This window comes from Oxyura jamaicensis, chromosome 9, assembly GCF_011077185.1.
Source record: "Oxyura jamaicensis isolate SHBP4307 breed ruddy duck chromosome 9, BPBGC_Ojam_1.0, whole genome shotgun sequence".
Lineage (NCBI taxonomy): Eukaryota > Metazoa > Chordata > Aves > Anseriformes > Anatidae > Oxyura > Oxyura jamaicensis.
In genome coordinates, this window is record NC_048901.1 from 6,493,766 (window position 1) to 6,516,808 (window position 23,043).

At 40.2% G+C, this 23,043-nt stretch overlaps 1 protein-coding gene across 5 annotated transcripts in view; it reads left to right on the forward strand.

Annotated features, from left to right (window-relative positions):
- SPSB4 (splA/ryanodine receptor domain and SOCS box containing 4) overlaps positions 1 to 23,043 on the forward strand; it is a 143,918-nt gene that overhangs the window by 81,116 nt on the left and 39,759 nt on the right. The window contains exon 3 of one of the 5 annotated variants that reach the window (XR_004753255.1): positions 15,520 to 15,679. The exons of the other annotated variants lie outside the window; for them this stretch is intronic. The gene's annotated coding sequence lies outside the window, so the exon portion shown is untranslated. The remainder of the gene's footprint in view (positions 1 to 15,519; positions 15,680 to 23,043) is intronic. 5 annotated transcript variants of the gene reach the window in all.

Below are 23,043 nucleotides of genomic sequence, written 5' to 3' on the forward strand. Positions count from 1 at the left end.
CCCATCTGCGATAACGATAACACATGAGCCATACATACGGAATTGAATTATGCGACTAATAGGCACCAAATTGAGAACTGAACCTCTTCCTAGGCAGAGCGAATGCAGAGAGGCTGCAGAAAGGCTTTCCAGCCATCGCTGTGCAATGCAGAACTGGTTGAAACAAAACTTGTGTGTCCACCCTGTAGGTGAGAGCTGGCAGGGTGGGTGGTGGAGCAGCGCTGGTCCTGGGAGCAGCTCTGCGTGCCCAGGGGTGCCGTGGAGAAACAGCTGTGGATGTGCATCAGTGCTGGCCTTCTGGCCATGTCTCAGAAGACTTTCTGGTGTCACTTTCAGATTTCTCCCTCCTGCAGAGCGCGCTTCCCCTGGATGCATAGTGCAGGCTGCTGTGGCTGCTGCTTAGGAGGGTGCTCTCTGCTTGGGATACGCCGTGGGATGTGCCCTAATTAGAGGCACTTTCTCCATGTGATCCAGATAATTGTAAAGAAAGCTTCAGCATGTCACATGTATGCCTAAAGTCTTGATTGTTGTGTGGTTGCAATAAGGAAGGATAAGTCCATGTTTGAATGAGCTTTAAAAGTCTTGAAATTGCATGTGGAAGGAAAGAATCCTGAAATTTTTATTACAACATGTTGAGTAAACGATAAGAACTGAAGATCAAAATTCCCCCCATTTTGTGTATTTCTAATTATAAATCCTGAAACTATTTCTTGTGATTTGGCAAGATTTGGGGCTAATTTGCCTAGCCAGCTGTCTGGTAGTAGTGTCTGATGTTCAGCAGAGCCACTCTTTTACTCCTAGAATTGTTTTGCCTTTTGAAGTTCCAAAAAGAGTAACTCATGTTTAGATTGAAAATAGAGTGTAAGACTTTATAATAGAAACAATAGTGTCCTAATAACTTCCTTCTCTTCTGTTCAGAATTTAGCCATCTTGTCTTAAACTGATGTTTTCATCGATCCAGGAATTACATTTATGAGACCTTTGGGATATTGGCTGCTTTTTATGCCTAAATCTCTTGCTTCTAAAATTAGGAATTTTGATTTCAAAACAGTAACTTTGACTCTCTCTTATGTAATAGTATAATTACTTTGAAATACGTTATAGCAGACAGCTAATTTTCTTTTGCGTGGTATTTATGGTTCTTTGTGCTGTTTCAGTGTGTGAGAATGCTCCTGAAGCTTGATGGCCCATTGCAGTTCTTGTGCTAGACCTTGTGAAGCCTTTACACAATTTTGAAAACAAGCCTGACTATCTGGAGTTGGAGGAGATGGAAGCATTTACAGCTCAGAAGAGAAAAAGACTTTGCCCACAAGTGTAATGCCAAGTTACAGAAAACATTCGTGTGCACAAGTTCAGGTGCTGTTAACCAGTAGTGATCAGTGCTTGATGAAAGTGCCAAGGCTTTCTCTAAGCTGATACTCCCCATTAGCCTGCAGCCTGTTGTGTCACTTTTAATAAAGTATCTCTAAGTATTTAAATCCCCAGATGAAACAGAAGTATTATTCCAAGTATGTGCTTCAAACACATACATCAAAGAGGTGACTTTCCTGCTACATTTAGTGTCGGTGCGGCCCCACCTTGAATATCGTGGGCAGTTCTGGGCTCCACGACATAAAAAAGATGTTGAGGCTCTTGAGAGCATCCAGAGGAAGGCAACAAGGTGGCAGGAGGGCAGGAGGACAGTCCTGTGAGGAGAGGCTGAGGCCTGTGGGCTCCCTAGCTGGCAGGAGGACACGTACAATTGAGGCTGTCTGGAGGAGGTGTGCTGGGCTTCAGGGTGCAGGTCAGTTTCTGTGTAGGCTCAGCAGCAGCAATTCAAGGTTCTGGGTTCTGCGGTTCCTCTCGTCCCCTGGGCTGCCTGGGGAAGGTGTGGTCCTGTTATCCCTCTGGCTCTGGCTCTCTGCAGCTGGGCTGCTCCCCACTCAGCCCACCAGGACGAGGTGCCTGGGGTTCCCTCACCCCTTTGATGCCGCAGGGGTAGCAAGGGAGGAGAAGGCTCAGGGCACTTCCCTGCTGTTGCTGGTAAAGTTGCAGAGGTTTTGGGGCATGGGATCTGTTCGAACCTACTGCTCCTAGCCTTACAGAAGACCATGACTTAACCCTAGAGTGCTTTCCAGACCTTGGCTTGTGTGTTTCCATTATTCTTTGTGAAACAGGGGACTATGCATCTCAGCTGAAATAACAATTTCGGAGCTCTGGGCTCTTCTTTCCTATTATTTTAACTCACGCTGGTTTGTCTGACAAATGGTAATTATAAATATGGACTCTTCGCCACAGAGGCCCTTTCATAACAAAGAAATCTAAGTCGGAACTGCAGAATTAACTATCAGGAGAAATATATAGTTTCTCATCAGATGTGCTGGGTTTTCCCCCAGATGGTTTTCAATTACAATTTTTAAATGAATATGTTCTTTTGTTTATATAAACCTGTTTGTTTTATATATTATTTAAATAATTTATTACTCTGGAGGTTGCGGTGGAAATAATGTACTCTGAAGATGCAGTATTGCTAGATCTTGGGGAGAATTTTCCCTGTAGACATGCAATCAGAGGATGAAGTGGTAGTAATTAAGCAGCTAACGCTGTGAAGAAGCAATCTTTAGTTTTCAAGATAATTTAACAGGAAAAAGCATTTTCAGTTCCTGCTTTAGGAATCAGGTACCTCATTGTTGGGGCTTTTTGTTTTCCTTGGCATACCCACCCCTTTCCTGGGGTTAAGCACATTTCTTGTCCTCTAATCCTAATTTGTTGATGTTTTCTGATTGATTTACAGCCTTTTCTCAACAGCTTGAAACCACTGCGTTGTCACTGGAATATGCCACTTTGCCTCCTGCCCCGTCCATCTCTCTCTGAGCTCTTCTGGTGTTTTTCAGTCCTCCAGCTCCTTTTGTCCCTTCCCCAGATAAATCTGTCTCTTCTGTTGTTATTGCGCTCCTATTAAGACTTAATTCTTACCTAACCTTGTTGTTGTTCGTAACTTCAGGCAGGTTGCTTTATTAGTAACTGGAACATCAGGTGCAGCATCGCTCTTCTGAAGGATGGAAATGTCAGATCTAAGTGCCTGACTTCAGTTGTGATGGTGAATGGTCTTTGAAATGGTCTGTTTGGGTGAATGTTGAATATTTATAGATATTTTTTAACTTGTATAAGTTAATTGTAATAATGCAGAAAATCTCCAGATTACCTGAAGCTGGTAGTAAATAGTTGATCAACGCATGTAGATGCAAAGGCTGTCTCAAGCTCCCAGTCTTGTAAGATTAGCCACGTCATGTTTTATGCAGCTTTGACCTAGTAAGACCTACAGTGATAGAGACTCCCCAGGCAATCTAAGGCACTCATGAGCTTTACAAGTAACATGGTTTACCACTGTGCAGTCTAGTCTAGTCTATTTATTTAGCAGAGAATGCAGTTGTCATTGACCTGAAACATGCAAAAGTGTTGGCATAATTTTAAGTTCAGGAGCTCCCTGACTACCTGTGCTGGTTCTTCCATGGTCGCTCATAAACGTAGCATGGCAACTGTCAAATCTTAAACTTTTAAGGAAAACAGGAAAATCATGCTAGTGTGCTGTATTGACATTTCTGCTGATTTCCCTGTGTATCTTGTTTTTAAGAAATGAGAACCTTGAGGAACAGCAACTACATCTCTGTTCTCAAAATTGAAGTGAATGTTGTAATCTAAAGATACACTTGGAATATTGTATTTATTACTCTAAAATAGCAATTAAAATTTCAGAGCCTTGCTTAATCCTTTTCTGAATTTGCTGGAGCTACGATGCTGGAATTGCTCAGCAATGTGAACTGATTCTCACAGGTTTGTGTGAGAAGTCAAAAGGATGTTTATTTTCAGATTTGCTCTATCTGTATTGCTGTCAGGCACAGTACAGCATAAATCCAAGCTTCAGTACAAATAATTATGCTGGGCAATAGATTATCCTCTGATATATTTATTTTGTTGCCAAAAATGTGTGTGCTTTGTCGATGTTGACTATGATTTCACATGAATTTCCTCATGAACTATATTTCTCCTTAAAATATTACTTTGTGTGTGTCTACAGCCTTGGAAGTTTCTTCCCGTCTCTCATCACAAGCTCCTTGTGCAGATGGCTTCATTTTTCTTCTCCTAAAGGCAGTGTAGGTGAGGAGAGGCAGATAGCAACTGGATTTCCTTTATCCAGGGTGGTGTTTCACTCTGTAAAAGGTGATAAGGTCTGCTGCAAGTCATTGTTTTGTGTTCTATTTCTCCCAGTACTTTGGCCTTGAATCTCTTCTCCCCAGTGCTCAGGGGCTGCAAGCAGTGGTGCATCTTGTGGTTTCCAGGGGACAGCTACCAGGCAAGGCCCTGGCAGAGCACGGGCCCTGTGTTCGGGTTCAGTTTGCTGTCGTCTTTTGAAGAAAGATGAAAAGCCCTGTTAGTGGTGACAGGACTGGATCAAAGCCCCCCCTTGCCTTGTGTGATTCTTGTACATGCAGATGATGTAAATAACTTTAGCCTTTCAATTGTTTTGGGGTGGGACAGGTTAATCAGATCTGTCTTCAGGCCTGTTATCAAAACTGTGTTCAATTTATTTGAAAAACCTCCGACACAAAAAGTTTGAAATGAGACCTTTCAATAATCAGCGCTGAAATTCAGGGTTAAAGCAGGGGAGATGCTACTTCCGAAATTACTGACACAACTGCGCTTCATCCACAGAACTATGAGGGTTCTTTCAGTTTAAACATTATTTTTAAATGTTAGTTGGTGGTGAAATAAAGAAGATAAAATGCTGATGCTCGTTCCAGGATTTTATATGATATTCTGAGTATTGGCCAGAATTCTGTAGGGCTGGTTTTGAGTTACACATCTTCAGCATTGGTGCCACTGAGCATTGGATAAAATGTTTTTGGTAATTCTCATTTGAAGTGGACTTAACAAAGAAGTAATTAAGTGAGGCGGGTGTGCAGTGTTACTTCGTATCAGCCAGTCAAAGCTATACCTATATTTTCATGCAGACATGCCTACAAAAACCCACAAATTCCATAAATTTGTCAAACTGATGTGAGAATAACATAAGAATATTTCCATGCCTTATGTGAATATTACTTTCTAGAAGTAATGAATTTCCAGACCTGGCATATCTTCAAGGTGTCTCTTTTCTTAAAGAGAAGATTATTTATTAGCTCTGCGTCTGCCAATTTCTTTGCCTCACTGGATGATTTTCTTCACAGTTTTATGTTTGTTTTCTGAACAACACAAGTTGGTTTGATGTCCAAGGCTACAGATGCATTTCCAATGTCAGCTTCCTGGAAACAGTTGTGCACATCCTACCAGGGAATGAAAATATAACTGTGTCTCTAAGCAGCAATCTAGGAATGTTGTATTTATGACGACCTTATCTGTTGAGGGAAGTTAGTTTGCACACAGATTTTGACATTTTTTGTCTGTATCCCAACAGGCACAGCTGCCATTAAGCACGTAATACAGCAGATTTTACCGAAGACTCTAATAAGACACTAATCCTATTCAGAAGGACTTGACTTGAGTAGTCCTGCTGTGTTTGCAGTTCGCATCCTTCAGCCTGGGCATTGATATTTTGAAGATCTAAATGCTCTGTAACCAGTGTTACAGAGCAATTTCTCACTTGTTTGGCTGTATCATTAACTAGCAAACCAAATGATCTTGTTCTACAAAAGCAATTTGTATGAAACCAAAATGTATTTTGAGCACAGAAATAGGTAACGTTAAAAAAAGGATATTTTTTCTTTGAGGTTCACAGTTATCTTTTCTCAGAACGAGTAATTTACAGAAGAGCCCAGTGCATCTCCTATGCATATGGATGTTTGTGTCTGCATGTGTCTCCATAGCGTGGACATGAAATTTAAAGAAGACAGTTTCTGGTTTGCAATAAAAAGCAACTGTAAATACTTAAAAATCATTACTGGGTATGTCACTGATTTTTCTTTAAAGCCTTCATACAACATCTTGAAGATAAATTTTTTCCCCTCCTCTGGATTCAGCAAACTTGACAGCTAAAGTGTATTTAACTAAGACAAAGTGATTAGTTTCTTTCAGATCCTGGTGCTTTTCCTCATTTCTTGTTGTTATTACATTTTCCTTTTTTTGGCTTTCTCTTAAGCAGAGAGCATGTAACTGCTCTCAAAAAATACATTCCTCTGTCTGCTGAAACAAAACAAAGCATGGAGTTCTATTAACACCCAGTTCACACTTCTAAAATTGAAGGGCTTCATGTTTCTGAATTCCAAATCATTCATATTATGTGAATTATGCTATCTGAAGAGGCGTTTGAAAAGATCTTTCCCTATAGAGGTTAAAATAATTTTAAAGGCTTAGAAATTAAGGAGTATTTAAAACATTTAATCATTTTTAATTAATGAATTTTAAATTTAAGCTAGCGTAAATTACCAAGAAAATAATGTATTTTCATCGACAAAAGAACTTCTCAGTCTGTTGCCTCTGGTGAGATTCATCGTCTGGCCGCGGGCACCAGAGCCCTGCCTGGTGTTCAAACAAACGCAGCCGACGGCATGCCTGGAGAGCGCCTGACTTCAGCTGCTCCTTCAGCCTCATTTTGTAAACTTTTATATTCCTTGCAGATTTAACTGTCACAGTGCTGAAGTTGCACTTAAAATTTTATAAAAACTTGATGCTGATGGTATCACAGGCTCCCACTTTTTATGAAAAAGCACCACTGTCGTTGGCGAGTGCCTTGGGTTAGGCTGGATGGAACATGTGTTTTGGCTTCTGAAGAAATGGCAATTAATTTCTTGCTTCATCCTGATTTTCACTGCACTGCAAGGTCTCCTGATCACATATGGACTCACTGTATGTTTGTTATTTTAACTAAAGTAATTGCTTTAATGTGCTTTGTATGGTTGTAGCCTTGACTGCATTTCTGCTTGATGTGTGCTTGCCATATGTGTAAACAATTTGCTGATTTTAGTGGTATGACCTATTGGCCTCTGCCTGTATAAACAAATGAAGGCCAAAGTTCAGAGAGATCAGAGGGGGAACTTTAAACATCCTGCAAAACCTGCAGTCCATTAAGTGTACATTAGTATTTGGTTACAGCCATTCTTTTGTGCTTCCAAGTAATTTGTTCATAACGCATTTGGGAAAGCAAGATAGCTTCATCTGAGGCATGGGTACTTCTGGGAACGGCTCCTTCTGCTTTGCTTAAAGGAGCTTCGTTGTCCGAGTGCTGTTCAGCGATGTACGTGCACGGAACAGTATTCCTGTGGCTACAGGAGCTGCGGAGTGTCTGTCCTCATTCTGAGGATAAGAGGGCTGAAGCCCAAGGCTGGGACTTGCATGTGCTTAGAGGCCTTACATGATTTTGCATTTCCATGTACATTTGGTTTTGGCCCTTTGTTTAATTCTGTCTTATTCTAATAATTTCTATACCTCTGAAGCTATGGACAGGCAATAATTAATAAAACAGAAAAAATAGGTAAGTTAGCTTAGGTGGAGCGCTTGGCACTGCTGGTCTGCTGAGCTTTGTGTTGGTCTTCATCGAGTTGTTTCAGGTGGTAGCCCGTCGTCAGGGCTGGTTCAGTCATTTCTAACTTGGTCCGCTCTCTTCAGACACCCACCATGTAGCTCTGATTGCCTGCCATTTGTTGAACGAGTTTGTGAATATTGGAAATAGTTGCACAAAGGGCAAAAATAATCCAAAGCACTATTTGTGAGATTTAGCAGTTCTGACACTCATGTTTTTTGCCTGAAACCCTCTCATCCTGCTAGCAAATTGAGAATATTTTGGTAATGAGTCACAAAGTTCTTTCAATTTCTTAATTTCCGTTTGGTTTCTCTGTTGTGCGGTTCCAAAGGTGGTTTTGGTTGATTTTTTTTTCCTATGCCTAACTTTACATTGTAGGCTTATAGAATAAATAAGGCTGGATGAATAAGCAAAACAGAAAGAGGGCTTTCAAAATCTAGTATTTTTTTTTCCTGAAGGTACTTTTGGGTACTTCTGGTACTTCTGTAGCCTCTGGACAGCACTGCTACCAGCTGAATTAGAGATCTAAGTACAGATACTGTCTTTGACGTGGAACTTTCCCATCTGTAGATTCCTTGAAAGATGTCGACTTGGTCAAGTGATGCAACTTTATTGGTGTTGCATTAAAAAACCAGCTTTCAGTGGCATTTTCTGGAGTCAGAAGTACTGCTAATGTGCTTTGCTTTTCATTTAGAGATTTGAATGTTAAAGCTGGGGAGACAGGCAGTTGGAAGAGGGCCTATCGGGGACAAAGAATGAACAATAACACAAGGGAGATGAGCCACGTGCTTCAAAGAATTCTGTGTCAAGGTAGAGAAAGTGACAAGCACCAGCAAGATCTAGGAGGAGATACTTAAAAGAGGAAATGTGAAGAAGGCACTGATGCTTGAAAGAAAGAGAGAAGACGGAGAAGTATGGCATGGATAAAAAGAGCAGAGATGGTGAGATTTTGACAGAAGTAAGCCTTGATGCAGCCAAACAGCACACAGAAAAGCAAGTCAGACTAGGGCTGTCCAAGTTCTGAACAGCCCTACTTTACTTTACTGTCTTCATCGGTTTGTCTGTCAGGAGCTCATATTGCAACCCCAGCTTTATGGGAGGGAGTGAAAATTCACCTGGGTCCTCCTGGTATTAAGCACGGGCTTGCTGGGCTTTCCTGACCGCTGAGAGCTGCTTGGTTTTGTGAGTCGAACTAAGCCTGTAAAAGCCAAAGGACTTGACAAATGTTTGCTGTGGTTTTCAGTACACACTTCTCAGGAATCTCTGTGATGCTGTTGGCGTGTAGCTGGGTCTTTTGTCATTCATGTCTTTACAACTCAACTTTTCAGTTAGAATGGGAATGAATGAAGTACTAATATCTCTGGATCTGAGAGGATGAATTAACCCTGCTGATTTTTTCTGACTTGAAATATTCTTATTTTATTACAAACTTTTATTTCTAAAGTTCTTTTTTATTATTTGTGAAGACTTACTAAAATTTAAAACCTTTTTTTTTCTGTGTAACACATTTTCTATCCTCAAAAAGAATTTTAGGAACTTCTGTGTGTCCCAGATCACCAGTAAGAAGTTTAAGAGTTTTTATAATGTCATTGACAGAGAAGAATGCAGAAGCTAAATTGTCTGTAACACGAACGTTTCCAAAATCCAGCATGTAACCTGATGTACTTCAAATACAAGAGATAAGATGCCTCTTATCATCATCCTGGGCAACACTTCTGAAATAAAACTCTTCTAAGTTGTGATATGAGCAATGCCTGCACATAGCTGCAAACAGTTCCCTCAAAATGCATTTTTTTTCCTAAGTCACTTCTGCAAAGGAGCTTTCAGGTTCCCTCTGGCCCATGTTTTCCCCAGCAGCTTTACATGCTTAATATGTGTAAATATATGTACTGTAATCTTAAGACAAAAGTTTGTTTTTAACAAGTTTGAAACAAGTTTGTCTTTAAAGCAGACTGGAGATGAAACACATCCAAACATTGGGCTTTGTACCAAATAGGGCTGTGCCCTGTTCTCTGGTTGGGACGCAGCAGTAGTTGAGCACTTTTACTTTTCATCCATTTACTGTTCCTCTGGTTTTCTGGCCATACAGAGTCTAGTGTCGTATGGAGATGCAAGGTTTGAGAACTTAACTGATTGTGAGGGTATATTGGAGATGATGCACAGATGAGTACTTAGCTCACAGCTAAAAGGAGTTGTAATAGAAATGTCTACAGACTGCCTGTTTCCAAAACAGTCCAAAAAAGTGTGTCTATTTTTACTGGGGGGAGGTTTTCCACTTAGAGAGACCTGCCCTGCAACGTTTTGCTGCTGTCATTAGAGATTTGTTACTGGTGAGTACACAAGTGTGTCTGTGGCCCATCATTCTGTGTATAGGGCTAGTTTCCATGCAGGAAAACCCACGACACTCGTGGAGGAGGAGTTTCTCAGCAACCCGCTTGAACATGCTGACCATCAAATCCCAGAGCTGCCGGTAGCTTCTCATTAGACGGGTGGCTGGAACCACTGCTGTTTTGTGCTCCCCAGATTTCCTGTTGTCAGAAAACTACTTGAAATGTCAGCATCAGAAAGGAATGCTTGATTTATGAAACATGAATGGGCATAAAATCTAAATGTCACTTTTGACGTAGTTTACTAAATGACTTGTTCCCCATAATTCTGAATTATTGCAGTTTTTGTTTAACATAAATTCATATTAAGTGTACCAGTTCTAATTTGTAAGTCATCTTAATAAACTACTATACTAAGCATGTTACATTAAATAGGGAAAAGTTTGGCTTTTCCAGGTGGCAAGTACCAAAATACTGTATCTGGTAAAGGGGGCAGTTTTCTTTTATACAATCTGGAGAGAACAGAGGTTTGCTGGTTTGCCCTATTGTATGTTTAGTCGCCCTTATAAACAGAATAAGCTATAGATTGAATCCCCAGTATTTTTTAAGATCTGGATACATTCTTTCCCCAGTGCCCAACTGCCTTTTCAGTATTGAATTTTTCGCAAAAGAGATTAGGCTTTTAAACTAGAGCTTTTGGATAACTCTACATGGTTAATATTTGAAGAAATACAAGGAAGTGGGTATTTGAGGGGAGCTGACCTGCTTGTACAGCAGGTGAAAATGGCAGCCAAAGGTTCTCTTTGGGAAGTTGTTCAGTACCAAACAATACAGCTGATGATAAAGAAGACCATACACATTTCTATAACCAGTACAAGAACGCACATTAAGTGGATTAGAATTTATTTTGCAAGCTTTCAGGATTAGGATTTCAAGCCGAAGAAGCAGATGGTATGTGCATTTCCCAATGCTAATCTGACAGTAATGTCCTGATCCTCTGGGGAGCTCAGTAGTGCTGCATGCTTGGCTGACATCCGCGGGCTGCTAGTAAAGGGTGATCTCCCTGTGCAAAAGGGGGATCTCCCTGTGCAAAGTCTTCTCTGTTGTTCTAGCTCGTGCTGCACTAGCAGCCCTGCTAGCAAGCAGGTGTGGCTAGTGCTGTCTCCCAGGTTTGTCTGTAGTGAGCATTAGAGAATACGGGGCTTGCTGGAGGAAGGGAGAAAGAAGGCTACGTTGTCCTTTTCTGAGTGGAGGGTTAAAAGTCGTCATCTGTGCTTTCATTTTTATTTTTTATTTTTTTCTCCTTAATCTGTCGATGGTATCATCTCTGTTCCTGCGGATTTGAAAAATGGTCTCTTTTCAGCTGATTCAGCCGATTGTTTTGCAGAAACAGTACTGAAAAATAGGCTTTGTGTGTGTCAGAGAGACAGACTTTGAAGAATTTGGGGTAAGCCAAATGAGTCACCAAAAATGCAGATATTTTTTGAATACATTAAATTTTGAATTAATTCCTGGGATGGATACGTTTTATCATTTCTGTTTCTTACAAAAAGAGTTTTCTCTTTCTGTCAAGAAGTCGTTAGTTTTGTTCAGTGTCAAAAATCACAACACAACCAATTTGCTTGTAAAGCACTCCCTTAACCGTGCAGACCAGGAAGAAGCCAAAGAGGGATGGATTTTCAGCCCAACGGTGGGGTAGGCGCTGATTGAATGCCCTGCTGGACCTTCCTCCTGCCAGCACCGAGAGGTGGCTGTTTTGCTTCCCTCTTGCTGTCAAAGTTGGTCTCAGTCACAGGATTTCTTAAGGGCTCTTTGACTTTGGTTGGCAGAGCCTGCATGGCTTGCTTTTCTTCTGTTTTGCTCAGAGTGCAATAAATCAGCAGGGAAATGGAGCATTTTTATATAAGGCCTGATGTTTGCTGTTACATGATATTTTCAAAGAATGAGATGTTCTGGGTTAAGCAGGATCAGGTTTGTAATTTTTCTAGATCTTTATCTGTTTTTTTTTTTTCCCCGTTTGTTTTGTTTTGTTAGGTATTGATTTCCACATTTGTCTACATTATAATTTTGCAAATAAGCCTCTGCAAACAAAACCAGAGTATCCATACCCCGTATGGACCATCCATGATGGATGAATATTTATGTATAAAATTAATTTTTACCCATTTTAGGGCTTATCATGAAATTCTCATAAAACATGCTCAACTCTTTGAGAAAGTGAGCAACTGCTTCATTAAACACACAGTTGTGTGGTGCAGGTAGCAGCGTCTAAAGATGTTACTGTCCTTTTTGCTAGGTAATTGTAGTAGGGAATTCGGTGCCCTCTAGGGCGCTTCTGCTGTCTGTCTCCTGTTGTTTCCTGCCTCACAGGAAAAGAGGCAAACAGTAAATGATTTCTGGTTTTAATTAGCTTGACAAAGATGCGTGTCCTGAAGTACACTGGAAGGTGCACTCATTAAGTGTGGTGTCCCTATAGGCATTTCCTGGGTGTCCCTTACAGTAGCTTGTACCCGGAGATTTGCTGTTCAGCTGGCTGTGAGGGCATGCATGCCGCTCTTTTGACTCAGCCTTGCACTAGAATGACATCTCTCGGGTGGTCGGTGCTGCCGGCTGGGGGCTGTTGCTCCGGTTTTGAGCTGGGGCAGCCCTGGCAAAGCCCCCGGTGTGCTGCTGCATGGGCTGGGGTGCCTTCGCTGCTCCCCTCTCTGCTCCGATGCAGCCAGCCCAAGCCCCTGACCTTGGTGCAGCTACAGAAAAGCAGTAAGAGTGCAGCCCAGAGCTGTAACTGGCTTTACAGCATGAGATGTTAGCAGCAGTGTACGGCTGGTCCTGAAAGCGGTGTTACGCTGACCTTCTTCTGGCGCTTTGGAGACCAGGGGATTATTTTTATCGCATATTTACTGCTAAAATTTGTATTCAAATGATAGTTTTGAACAAAAATAACTGGCGGCAATGGTGTTCTTGATGACTGGTTATTTAGGCTGATCACACAGAGGGCCTTTTCAGCCACTGCAAATTTGAGAGTCCATAAAACTAGAACTTCATCATGGAGTGGTGACTCTGCAGCACTTCTGCTGGGAGTTTTGTGCTTAGAGCACGGACGTTTTCATGTTACTCCCGTTGGGGCCTCAGACCTACTTCTGCAATGCTTTTCAATTTATCCAGATGTTCCAGTTGAGAAAACAAGTATATTTTCAATGATCTAGCTAGCATTATGAACAACAGATTGCATTGCAGAGGAGAACTTCCGTAGCTTTGGTCTCTCATGGAATCAGGCAGGAGATTTAGTGTTCAGATTAAGATTAAATTAAAAATTTAAGAATTTGGGCTTTTGTTATTAGAATCTGTAATAAAGAATAGAATTATTAGGCAAGAGAATATATATGATGATAATTGCAGTCGTTTCATGGAGGAGAGTTAACGTAATGTTTTTCAGAGCTCTCTGAAGGTGGCAGTGCATGTGGGAATGATGGCAGCCCTCTAAGTTTTGGAAATTCAGGTAATTTAGAGAACTTTACAAAAGGTTTCCTCCAAAAGACTTGTACACCGTTAAAGTTGGGCAACTTGGTTCTTCAGAGAACTGTTAAAAAGACAGGAAACAAAAGATAGAAGCAAATGGTTGGATTTTAAGACGGGAGAATATTAGTAGGGTCTCTGCTGTGATCTAGTCTGCTCACTACATTAATAATGATCTGAAAAAGAATGTGAAGTAATAATTTATACAACATTTTTCAAGGTAGACTAATCTAAATTTGACTTGAAGAAGTGTTGTAAGAGTCCTGCAGTACTTAGCAACTGACTAATAAAGTTATAGGTGAAAGTAAGTCAGCGATGTTATGTGCCCAGCAATGTGCAGTGAAGGAAACAAATGTGTCTGTACATTGTATGCCCAAGAGTTCTTGAGCATAATGAACCGTTGCCACCTGGGAAGAGATCCTGGGGGCATTGCACATAATATTATGGAAATGCCAATAAAGAGGAGTGATCCAAAGGGTGAACATGTTATCGTGAACTGGAACAAAACAGGAAGCTTGGTTATGTTATTCTGGCCAGCTTATATCTTGAGTATTATGTGCTCTTGTGGCTCATCCCTGTCCTTCTCTTCCCCTTCAATGCAACTGTAAAAATATTTAAATAAATTCTAAACTAATTAAATACTAAAACATAATAGGCTGGATAAGAAGGAAAACATGGCTTCTGCACAAGGAAAGAATAAATAAAAACCTGTAAAAACATCTGTGTTGGGTCTGACCGAAGGTCTACGCAGCTCAATGTCCAGTAATTACAATTAATAGTTGGCTAAGGGAGAGTATGGGAACTGGTGAGCATATGGGATATTTAAGCCCATAACCTCTAACCATGTTGATTTCAGTGACTTACTTAGCCACACATATATTTGTTTAGTACCTCTCAATAGTTAATTTCCTAAACTCCCTAGTCTCTTTTTGTGGAGCCGTGTAAGCGTTTTGCATCCAGAGCACGTTGTGGCAGTTTACATATGTGTTATGTGACAAACTACCTCCTTTGGTTTGTTTTGGCTAAACTCTTCAGCCTCTAAAAGAAATTCCTGCAGGGGATATTAAAAAAAATAAATAAATCTGTGCATTCATAAATGGTATAGGAAGAAAAGACTACGGAAGATCTTTTGTTGAAATCTGAAAACCGAGGTGTTCAAATGAAATATTGGGTGCCTTATTTAAAAAGTAAATTTCACACATTGAAAAAGTCTGTCGTATGAACCACTGCAATAAGATTATGTGGAAACAAAAGGTATAAATGGGCTTAAAAGGGGATTATTATGGACTCATTGGTGTTGGATGAACACGTCTGTCCAGTTGTATCTTTAAAAACAGGAAACCTTTACATTGCTGCTGGTCAGAAAATGGAAAACAAAATAATTTTAAGTGAACTGTAATAAAATTATCTGCTCGTAAAAAGTTGAAATTTCATACGGTGCTTTCTTGCACTTTAAAATAAATATGTGATTTCGCTACGTTTGCTAAAATTAAAATGCCTGAAGGTAACGGAGGGAAGTTGTGGCTCTACATGTAATGATTGATCTATGATAGGACAAAGCTCATATTTAGTACTGTACTTGTATTTACTAAAATGTCAAGTAATTTTAAAGAGCACTGAAGTTGTTCTGTGAGTTACAGAGGGGATTACAGGATTGGTTTGTCTGGTCATATAAGGTGAATTCCATTGCTATTTTGCCTCTATGAATAAGATTAAAGAAAAATATGGGAATACTAATGTTAGAATTATTTGATATTTTGTTACTCACATGTGTTTTCCATTACCAACTAAATGCTTAAAATAGTTCCAGGAGACTAAAAACACGTTTTTGTCAGTTTATAAAATACTTTCAGCAACTTAAAATGGAAATAGCTTAAAAATGGATTATTGTAGTTAAGCCTAAAAACTGCCCTCATTAAAGATTAGACCATGACAAAGTTCTTGCTGTTGCTCGATAGTGGAGTTAATTCCACTTTTTTCTTGAGCTGAATATGGGTATCTATTCACATGTAGATAACCTTTAAACCTGAAAGTAAGCTGCATGTGTTGTTTGCAGGTATCCTTAGAGCCAGTTAATGCTTCATTCAGAACTGTTCATCACAAATATATAGTGAATACAAAACCTCCCTTTTGAGCAAAAACAGCAACTGTATTCAGAATTTGCATTCTGTATCTCTACAGAAAGCAGATAGAGCCCAAGCTGAGGAGAAGGAAATGTACCATTTATAATGAAGTACCTTACTAGAGCTGACCTAAAATCCAGCTCTTACTCAAACCGACCGCCAGTGCATCAGAAAATACTTCCTCCTGACAAATTTTCTATCTGACAACTTTATGAAAGGTATGTTATCAGGTTAGCGCTGATCAAGTAACTGTTCGGTGCATTATCAAAAATAGAAGTTACATTCTCAAAATGGATAAAAAGTGAGTTTGCTGATACGTGCTCTTGAAAAAGTTTCCTTTGTAAGTGGGTTTGTCCAAGCTGCCAGCAAACTTGCCCTTCCTGGTTTGCTTCCGCTGTATGTCTGGATGGATCCTTTTAATGATCATGTACTTATTATATCCTATACATTTGGTAAATGATAGCCTGCGCTGTCATATTTCTGCATACATTTGGAGAATGGGGCTCTATAATACGTCCTTTTAGCACTATGCAGCATGTGACAAAAGCTGCCTCTTACCTTGTGTTGTCGGGCACTATTAGTGTGAGCACCAGTGCAAGTTAGGTCTTGGTGGGCTGGCTATGGAATACAATTGCTACAAGCAGGCAGGAAAGAATCAGGATACCTTTTTGGCAGTCAGTGAGGTTGATACGATTCTATTGCAAATATTCACTTCCCCCAGAACATCAATAAAAAATACATCACCAAAATAGTGTCCCAGACAAGCTGCCAATTAGCAACACTGGTGCTTTATGAAGAGGTGGATTATAAGAAGAAAAAGGCATGCATTTTCTACTTTTTCGTTCTAACCCTAGGAGTTTATTGGAAAAGATAGTTTTTAGAAAAAAAAAAATTAGTTACAGATACATTGAATTATTGAACCACCTTGGAGCAGTTCAATTGCAGATTGACTCATCTGCCAGCAAGCTTAATCTATTTGACGTGCATTGATACAGTCCATGAAAGAAGGTCACTTTCTCATTATTCCCTGACTTGGATGGAGGTCAACATCACAGCCTGCCCAACTTTGGCAAGGTCTTATGTAAGGTAACCCAAGTCGTCTTCTAGCCCAGAATGCCACCACTACCACCCCCTGCCTTGTTTCTTCCATGTTGTATCCTTCAGTAGTACCAGCTGGCCAACAAGCTGATGTTTTCGGCAAACCTCATGGGGCTATTTAGTGTCAGGCACAGGAGTGTAGGGATGTCAGCAGTTGACCTATTAAAAAAAAAGGGGGGGGGGGAGGGGGCATTAAAGCATTTAATTTTCCTTTAAAATTAATTTCTTTTTAGTGACACGTGAAAGTTGTGTGCATTTTTAATGTTTAATTTTCTGTGAGAGAGTAAGTGAACCAGGGCTGTTTTGTCATTGGCATGTAGCAGTAAGTTCTGAAACAAATCAAATTGGCTCTTAAATTCATCGAGTGGAAAAAAATGCAGTAGCTTCTGTGCAGTGTTTTAAAACCATACTGGAAGGTTGCTGTTCTGTTTTATTTTTCAAATTCAGTGTTCTGTTCACTTTCAACTCTAGCACTTTTTCTGCTTCCGAGGTGCAGATGCAGCGGGCAACCCGTTCGATTGCTGTAAATCAGTGTGAGGTCTCTGAAATGAGTGCACTAAGCCAGCCTCTGTGCTAGGTGAGAATTTGGCCAGCTATCTGTCTGACCAGTTTTTCTGTTTGTTCACATTTGTGTAGTGTTGCACAGGCTAGGACATAGAGATAAATTCTGCTTGGTTCACCCTTCTGACTTTTCCACTCCTTTAGTTAAACTCATAAATCTTAGCTTTCACTATTTCACTATATTTCACTACTACTATCACTATTTTGGAGCTAACTGTATTCTTCTAAAGGGAATTACCTGAACTCAGTAGTTTTTTATTTTATTATTTTTGTCTTATAAATGCTCTTTTCTTCCAAGTGTTATTTAAAATACAGGACACATTCTGACAATGCTGTCTGCATTGTCGCTACGCTCCCAGCTCTCTTTTATTAAGAGAAATCAACTTCTTCAAACTTTGCAGCTTAGCAGCACTGTGGTGATGTTCCAGCTTTGAAATGTTTAATGTTCTTTCCTGACATTAAGGTCCCAGTGAGATGCCAAAAATACTGAGGAAGGGAATTTGTAACCTGTTGTGCATATCACACAAAGGACTTGGATACGGAAAATGTTTTCCTTTTTGATGTTAATGTTTTGAGTTTATTATTTATGTCTTTTTAGAAATCATGTCGTTAGCAGTCTGGGTTGATTAGCCTAGGATTGATGAGGGTTGAATCTGAAGAAGACAGTCACCTGTAAGCAGCCCAGGGCACCTTAGCACAGCAGAGGTGCAGGATGATGATAGTGCTCTTCTTCTTTTCCCCCTTCAGACCTCATTTGTGCGATGTGTACTTTGGGATCAGTTTTGGTATTCTAGCCATTCTAGTTTATGGTTTTTATGCTTCACAAGCATAACATTTGCTTTCCCTTGGGATAAGGAAAATATTGAAAGTAAGGAACCTTTTCAGTAGCAAAATAAGAAGAGACATGCGGGGCCAGTATTGTCCAGTGTCACTCCCTATTTGACTGGGGTGCCTACAGAGGATAGAGCTAGGTTCAGCTGCTGATGCTGGGTTGAGCATCTCAAGTTAAGCTTTGTGGGGGAAGAAGAACATGTGAAACCTCGCAGGATAGTTCTTATCTAGAAAGCTTTTGTCCTAAAGTCTCTAGGTAGTGTAATGTGGAATATTTCATTGAACCTGTTGTGAATCCTGGGCTGAAAAGAGAAGAGGGTACCTTGATAGGATAAGGAGTTTTGGGTATAGGATGGTTTGGAGGACAGGCTTATTAAATTTGATTCTATTAAGGAGAAATTATTTGTTCTTTAGGTTGGGATTGACTTGTATTCAAATGAACATCAGCACATTTTTAAATGTTCTGTAAGAAACATGGAAAAGAGATGTGAGAGTTTCTTGTGTAGGAATTGGTTTTAGCAGATGCCCGTTTTCATTGGTGTGCATTCATGTACTTTTTAATTGTTGAAGCATTTGTTTGTTGCATAAGCTCTTAGTGCAAAGTTTTATTTGCTGTTAAGTTTTATTACAAAAATCTTTTTACTAGAGTACAACTGTATTAGGAACATACACTCTATTATTTCACTTCCTCCTTGACATTGCTTTATTACAAAGGAACGTTTTGTGGAGAAAATGGTTCCGTCTGTCTTGCTTCAGGGAGCTGCGATTACTGTGGAGTTAACATGGCCATGTGCTGCTCAAAGGCTTCTAAGGCGAGGGAAAAAAGTTTGGCACTTTTTTTAGCTGGAGAGCTTGTGTTGGGATGAGGCCAAACTAAACACCAGTACCTCCTTGGTTTATGATTTGCATCTTTTCAGCTGCTGGGTTCCTTGGCTGCAGTGATACTTGGACGTATTGTTGCTCAGGGTCCGCTTGCAAGCAGAACTGCTCCCGTTACTGTGTACAGCAACTACGTGGGGCATAGCTGGGGAGAGGGAAAATCTCTGTTCTTTGACTTTTTAAAGAGAAATCTTACTGCATATCCCCTGACAAAAAGATTCCTGGAGATGAGTGATTATCGTTTTCCATGAGAGGAAATTTTGAAAATACATGGGTGTACCGCCACATTTTTCCAGTACAGTTTAAATGTATGCTTTCCATATAAGATTTTACAAGTAGGTTTGAATTCAGTAGACCCATTCAATTGGTATACCGAAAACCTCCACTGAAACATACTGAAACGACTGAAATTAGTATTTTTCTTAAAACCACTTTTTTACCTTTGTTTGCTTGATTTTGTTTAGAAATGTTTAGAAACATTTTTATTCAGAAAATTCCACATCAACTCCCAAATCAGACTTTCCTGTGTGTGTGTACATCTACATATCTATATTGATCTAAATGAATAAACCAGGAAATTCTTCAGCTTGGAAGAGCTACCTTCTGTCTTGCCTGTCACAGAGGAGGCTGCCCACTACAAGGCAGCTGTCAGCTCCCTCACCCTGCGTGGTTCACTGCTCCTAGCTCCTTCAGCTAGAAACTGCACCACGGCTGGGACTTGGTATTCCAGGAGAAAGCTGATGATAAAGAGCTCTTTCAGTTAACGTGCATGGGCCCCAGAAGGATCCTCTGGTTAGAAGGAAAATATGAACTGGAGGTAAGTTGCAAGTTTTAATAGCGAGGGTAATTTATAATCCTTTAGAAGGCTTCACCAGGAGACATAAATTCCCTTAGCTGCAGGGTTTTTTTTCATTTGGGTTCAGCTGCTGTGATAAAAATGTATTCCATTTATTGGATTTGATGGTGGGATTGCAGGGTGGCATCGGATGGCTGTCACTCGGCAGGGTTAATGCTGGCTGGTTTTGATTCTTCTGGCTGAACGTGAGAAGCTGAGATTCATTCAGTCTTACCCAAAATGCTGGTTTAGTTTTGTTCCCCTAAAATCAGGGGCTGCTCTGCTCCTGGTTTTCCAAAAGCACAACTGAGTGCGTTTGGAAATGCCACCTGTAGTCACTTGTCTGGTTCTGTAGCTGTGGCAGCAGAGGTTACTTGCCTGTTGCTCCTTGGAGCAGGTTTGTAGCTTTGACAAGCAACATGCTCTGTCTCAGAAAAGGAAGAGCAGAGCAGGCTGGTTTTCCTTCTGCCCTCAGGAGCTGTGAGACATCCTCTAGTCTTTCCCTTCACATACAATCTGGAAGTTGAATGTTTTCAGGAACCTGTGTGACACAGTAACCTTTAGTACTTGGAGATTTACATGGCTAACTGGATAATGCACCGAAGATGTGACAGTTTTTTGGTCTGCATAGCCTACGAGGCCCTTGAATAATGCATGGCTGGCTGGCTGACAGCAGCTTAATAGACTCCTTGTCAAGACAAGGGGCTGACTGCTCTGACCAGGCTCCTCTCTGAGAGAGGCACCACAGGATTCTTTTCTTTTTGCCATTAAATATCCTGTACTTACTAACATTTCTTTCAGACGGCAGCTAATGGGATTATGGATATTTTATGTCATCTCCACATCAATAATGCAGCATGGGCCACATGAAGAATTGATCCTTTTTGTTTGGGGAGGGAAGTGGAAAGATATCTTAACTCTAGGCAGTAAGAGATTTCTTTTAGGAACTCCAGTTTTGGTGTAAGTCCTAGTCGTGACCTTGAAGTTGCAACTGGAAGCAAGGAAGCTAATAGCAAAATTTTGTAACTACTTTGGGTTACTCCCGAAGCTATAGCCATGCGATGAAACCAGTATTCCCTGGAGCAAAAGCAAGTTGTACTAGGGCGGCAGGTTAGTGCAGAGGAGTATATTGGTTGTATTGCTGAGCTCAATATCAGTATTTTATTGTATTCAAAAACTAGTTGTTGTGTTTTCTGTGTTGTTGGTTTTTCTCCATGGGGTAGCTTGTGAGAAATGTTGATTCTTGCTTGTGTTATTTCTGTGTCTGCTCCCCTTCAGTCAGAGAAAATCAGCATTTTTGTCTGCTGGTGCCAAGGCTGCTGTGTCCTCTGAGAGGCTCGGTGGAGCCCTCCATGCTGCCTGCTGGAGGGAGGAGTCCTGTTCAGGCTCCCTGCGGGCTGCAGGTGGCAAGGAAATACTGTGACTTAGCAGGAGCGATCTGGGTCAGGAGCATCTTAAAGAGCGTCTGGTGGTTCCATAGTGCTGCAGAAGGCTCTGGGAACATTTGCATGTTGTAGATAAGCAAGAAGAACCCGGTTGGCTTGGTTTACCCTGGGTGTTAAGTATTGAAATAACATTATTGACATGTTTATTTCTGTAATTCGATTTTTTTTAAAAAACACTATAAATGTATATTCAAGTATTTGTAGCAAACTTGTGTTTGGGGAGATGATGTACCAAGAACTGTTTTTTTTTGACATGTAATTATTTTTTTATTTAATGAGAAAAAGATCTTTAAATGAAACTTTTGCTCATCTGTGTGGTACTGGAAGCTTTACGCTTGACATGCGATATTCCTCTGTAGCAAAAGCTTCAAAAGTGTTATTACAGTTATTGTTAATCCAGTTTTAATAGAGAGTGCTTTGCATGTTGATATTCCTAACATAAATTGCATAGTCATCTTTATGTAAAGGATAATGATTTATAGGCATGGCCTTCACCAAAAACTGCTAAAGAGAAGCCCTTTGGACACTTGTTCTCTTCAATTTAAGCAATATTAAAAGAAACATATTTTAATTTTCTTAGACTCAAGATTAACCTTTTTTTTTTTTTTTTTTTTTTTTTTTTTTTTCCCCTTGACACTTCAGTTCCTTACACTTTGAAGGAAAATAATATTTGTGAAAGTTTCTTTTATTTTATGCTTCCAGGCTGACTCTGGCAATTTTCATTGCTCAGCTCTGCACGCATCAGACTGTAAGGTTCCCATGGCTGATGAGAGATGAGTGTAGCTATGCCCAGCAGAACACAGGGCCAAGGGGATAATTAGTAGGAAAACAATTCAAGCATGTTGTTCCTACCCAGCAGGTCATTGTGGAGCATTTAAAGGAGGAAAAGACAGCTAAATTTGTGTAAACTCCTGTTTTGTTGATGCAAGAGATGTTCCAGGTAGTGTTTCCTGATTAAATACCTTGCTTCTTTCTTTTATAAGGCAAGGTGATGAAGTTGAGAATTCTTTTACATGTTGTTTTCTAGTGGTTTCTGAGTAATTCCTTGAACTGTCAATTGAGGAACAACGAAATGAGGAAAACCATTCTGGTGCTGAAAAAAAAACAACCATATATTATTCATTTCAAGAGAGGTTTTTTTTGGGTAGGCTAAATCTTTTGTCTTGATGGAATAGCTTAGCAGCTCTATTTTGACTTCAGACAAAGGCTTGAACCATAAACAAGCAAACTTTACAACTGAAGAACAATGCGATCAATACTCATGCAGTGGATGCCTTTTACAGAGCACACAATACTGTGTTTTCTTTTATTCTGTCCGACAGATTCTAGTTCCATGTTATGCTACAAACCACTCTGGTGCTTCCTTGTATTGGTCAAGAAGAATCATACAGAAACGACTTCTGTGTTTACCCAGAAACTATTCAACAATTCTTACAGGCACTGGTATGGGACAGAAATCAAACTTCAGTGTCCTTGTGTTCAGCTAAGGCACGTCTGGATAAGTGAGAAAAGCTGAGAGTGGCAATGTCGCGGTTGTGTGTTGAGCACCAGTCCTAGTTTAGTAAATCATTTCTATTTAGCAAATTTTCAAATGTGTGCCTAAGTTCCTTTGAAGTCCATGGCATGTAGGCAAATGCATAAATGTACTTGAGAGCCAGGCACCAGAAAGTCTCAATCTATACAAAAGAGACGTTTCCCAGTGGCAGAAATTGGTTGGTGCACATCTTACCAAGACAGCTGATTCATTAGTACTGACTAAGCTTATGAAAGATTTACTCTTCTGTTAGTACATAGTACATTAAAATAATTAGCTGTGATTATAGAACAGCTCATTTGGTTTAAAAAACAAATAAACAAACAAAAGAAATCCCCCACAGACTCTTTTCAGTCTTTCATTAAATAGTATTTTGCTCATGTTGACAGAAATGAAAGA